The sequence below is a fragment of the Astatotilapia calliptera genome, chromosome 9, assembly GCF_964374335.1.
Source record: "Astatotilapia calliptera chromosome 9, fAstCal68.1, whole genome shotgun sequence".
In the NCBI taxonomy this organism is placed as follows: domain Eukaryota; kingdom Metazoa; phylum Chordata; class Actinopteri; order Cichliformes; family Cichlidae; genus Astatotilapia; species Astatotilapia calliptera.
Window position 1 is genome coordinate 10,193,475 of NC_137430.1, and position 4,146 is coordinate 10,197,620.

The 4,146-nt window shown below is 40.9% G+C and overlaps 1 long non-coding RNA gene across 1 annotated transcript; it reads right to left on the reverse strand.

Annotated features, from left to right (window-relative positions):
• Nucleotides 1-222: 222 nt before the first annotated feature.
• Nucleotides 223-2,361, reverse strand: LOC113036725 (uncharacterized). Its single transcript, XR_003274490.2, has 2 exons — nucleotides 1,544-2,361; nucleotides 223-836 (listed from the first exon to the last, which is right to left on the reverse strand). It is a non-coding gene; the product is annotated as an uncharacterized LOC113036725 (long non-coding RNA).
• Between the last annotated feature and the right edge of the window lie 1,785 nt (nucleotides 2,362-4,146).

Sequence of the window (4,146 nt, forward strand, 5' to 3'; positions counted from 1 at the left end):
TATTGACACATAAACCTTAATTTGTGAGCAATTTTCAGTGTATTTCAGTTAAATTAACGAGACAAATATAACAAAAGGGATTTTATACTTAGAAGAAGAATATGAAATTGAAATATTAAACTAAGAAAACTATAAATACTGCAGTTCTAGAGTTACAGATATACAATTAAGCTTTGCATATCAGTGCTGTATAACCCAGGGAATGTACTTTTTTTTTTATAATTGAATAGTAATGGAAATCATGAACTGTTTTTCAGAGGTCATAGATCAAATGAGCAGTAGAGTTTTTCTCACAGAATGGTTCTTTCACATAGAAAGCAGTGTGTGCTGCAGGTTTAGCAAATGGCCCATCATTTGTAAGCTCTGTCTGGACTATATCACTTTTTGAGGTCATCCTTCTTTCTGTCAGTCTGCCCAAAACATCAACGGTATCGGTGAAGACAGAAGACAGTGACACATGGAATAGATGACAAGGATGCTGGACTGGAAGATCAAGTCTCAGACGCATTAGTGTGAGTAAGAGCATTTGGAAACCTGTCAGTTTCTTCGATATTGGCAGGAAATCTTTGACAGTGTTGAAGAGGGACATTAAGACTGCATAACAATATAGTCCAGTGTAATATCTTACTTTTTCGGTATCGTCCTTTAAGAAAGTTTCATTCAGCTCTGTCTTTTGCAACTGTGCTCGAAGCAGTCTGTTCTCCTCCAACAGCCGGTTTATTTCTGCTCTGCCCTGTTGACTGCACACACAGTCCTTCGTCTGCCCTTCAGCTTCCGTGACGCTGTCACTCCCATCACCACTGGATTTGTTACATCCATTTCATATGCTGGTTTGCCTGCAATAATGCCAAATCAAAAGCTACTCAGTCGACATGACGTGGTTCTGCAGCATCACACATTAGCATGTTTTATCTCATTATCTATGACCGCAGCGCATTGAAAAAAAAACCCACTAAAAGCCTTTTAGTTTGGTCCTTTTACAGCATCCTGCCATGCGATTACATTTGTTCCTGACCACCGAGAACACTCACGTTAACTTTTATCGAGTGGAAAAAAAGTTAGCGTGTTTATATTATGCTAACATAGCTGTGTCGCTAGCGGTCACGTAGCACATCATTATATACCAGCTAGCCCAAGTTCAGTAACCCTACAAATGTCACTGCTGTTTAGTTTTCTGTCTTCATTTATGTTGGAAGTGATAAGAAAGCTGTACGTTTTAATTTGTTTCCAAAACCCCGCAGTCAGGACATGCTATATTGTATTTAGATAGAAGCTAGCGAGCTAACTTGCTGCTAACTTCTAACTCATATGTCATAAATTCCATTGTCATGGATGCCTGGATGTTTAACTCAGTTGTTACACCTGGTAGAGCAGAACGCTGATAATTTTATTAAAGATGAAAGACTTAAGACAGTGTTTTAACTCTCAGTAATGCCACAGTGATCATTTGATATATGGACCTGCAGCAGAGTTTAGGCCCAGACACGGCTAGTGACGTCAGACTGAACAATCGGATAGTGATATGAATTACTTTAGAACTCACCGGAGAGAAAATGCCGCGAGCAAACCAACAAAAAGCTGGGGATTGCACGGAACTCGATATCCGCTCGTCTCACCGCTGCAATCCATGCCTGGCGTCTTTGTTTGGTGGATACATGGGATCCCTCACGTTGCCGCCAGGATGGAAAACGATGAAAAGATTAATCCAGTTTCTTGCCTTCACGATCGTGAGCTCTAACGTTGCAACCGACTACACACAGTCACTGCTTTGCTGTGCTTCTGCAGCATATCCAGTAATGGTGACAAATCCTCCAGCGTTGCAATAGGAAGCTGCTCTTAAGCGCAGAAAGAATTGTTTCCAGGGATTTCTATTTGTATCCAGCTTGGCGTGCAGGATCCTTTGTGTAATCTATGCTTACATATGTATTTTACACACAGACAATGTGAAAAATACAACACATTGCTATGGATTGATGCTGAAAGTGCTAATTGCACTAAAAAATTTAGCTGAAAAAATAACACCAACTAAATAGATAAGCATGTCTGTTAACAAAAAAACCCAAACGCTTTACCCAACTGGGGTTTTTCAACTACCTCAGGGACAAAGCTTTACCAAAATCTTCCAACTCAGACCCTGTGACAAGGTCTGTGAAAACCACGTTTTTATGCCTGAAATTCTACAGTACTACACTCCCACCAGATGAGCTCATGCAGCCTGTCACGAACCGGGACATACAACCATGACAAAACAGGAGATGCACACACAATTTATTGTGTTATTAATTTAGATCAACTGTGCTAATATAGTATACCAAAATGAAAACAATAACTCAAATTTCTCATGTACACTTTCTACAGAGGCACCATCGAGAGCATCCTGTCGAGCTGCATCACTGTGTGGTTTGGAGCCTGCAATGCGTCCTGTCATAGAACCCTCCAACGCATAGTGAGAGCTGCAGAGAGGATCATTGGTGTCTCTCTCCCCTCCCTCCAGGACATTTACAGCACCCGTCTCACTAAAAAAGCCCTTTGCATAGCGGCTGATCCCACGCACCCAATGCAAAGCTTCTTCAAGCTGCTGCCGTCAGGGAGGAGACTGCGGAGTCTCCAGGCCAGGACCAGCAGACTGAAGGACAGCTTCATCCATCAGGCTGTCAGGAAGCTTAACTCCCTCCCGATTCTGCCCCCTCTCCCCTCCTCTCCTCCATGGTCTCACTGAACTCTGTCACATACACACACACACACTCACTGGCCTGCACCAGTTACCAGTCACTTTGTGGAGCATTGGACTGCCATTACCTCATAAGACTTTGTTGTTATACTATCTCTAACCGTATATTACTAGATGTCCATTTGCACTATTTGCCTATTTGCACTACTCTGCCTGGTTTACACTCAATGTCATTTACCCATACCTGAATATTGTATATTGTATATTGCATAGCTTTCTTGTTAAATTGTATTGTATTTATTTAAATTTTTACTTTTTAATTATTTTATTTGCATTTTTTAATCACTCTCTTATATTTAAATGTTCATTTGCTATTTCATCTAGGGTTTGAGAGTAACGAAATTTCTATTCTCTGTATGTCCTGTACATGTGGCAGAATTGACAAATAAAGTTGACTTTGACTTTGAGATATTTGAGGTTGTGCTGAAAATAATGGTGCCAAATAAGGCAAGAAAAACATATTTTAAAGGTGAAATATAGAGGTAAAATCAAAAATAGTCAAGAATGGCCAATTATACCCTGGACCACAGAGGGTTAAATTTGAAAACGGTTTTAAAAAAAAACATCCCCATTCTAAAATGTCATGTGACAATCTGATTCATGAAGAGTGATGATGTCACAAGGACATGTGATGATGTCACAAGGACATGTGAGGATGTCACAAGCACATGCCTTTGAGCCTTTGAAGTTTTTCTATAAATAGGGGTCAGGAGCAGCAAGTTTTAGTCAGTTTGTTCGCAGCCTTCAAACGTTCGACCAGAGCTATATTTGAAAGTATTTGTAAACCTCTTCAGAGTCACTGAAATTTTTTTTAAACGTTCTCACCAATTCACTGAGCAAACAAACACATTTCAGTCAAGATGACTTTCACCTCAAATCATCTTGAAATATGTAAAGGGACCCTTTTGGGAGGTCACTACAAGGTCGAGGGTTTCCTTGAAGAAGGGGGCTTTGGTATTGTAACCAAATGTTGCAATACAAAAACCAACAAAGTCGTTGCTATTAAAGTCAACAAGAGCGACCCTGAAATTCTGCAACAGGCGAAAATGGAAATTTACATACTGGAGAAGCTGCGAGGCTTGGATGCAGATAGATGCAACATTGTTAAATGGAATGACTTTTTCATCGACAGTGACCGCATCTGCTTAAATTTTGAACTCCTCGATGAAAGCCTGTGGCAGTACATGCGGTACCGGAGGAACCGGGTTCTCCCAGTAACAGAAATCAGGCCAGTGTTATTTCAGCTCGCAAATGCCCTGTCCCACCTGGGTTCTTTGGGAATAGTGCATGCTGACCTCAAACCTGGAAACATAATGGTTGTGGACCGCTATGAGTGTCCCATCAAAGTCAAACTTACAGACTTTGGTTTTGCATGTCCCGCATCTACAGTGATTCCTGGTGACTGTGTGGGGACG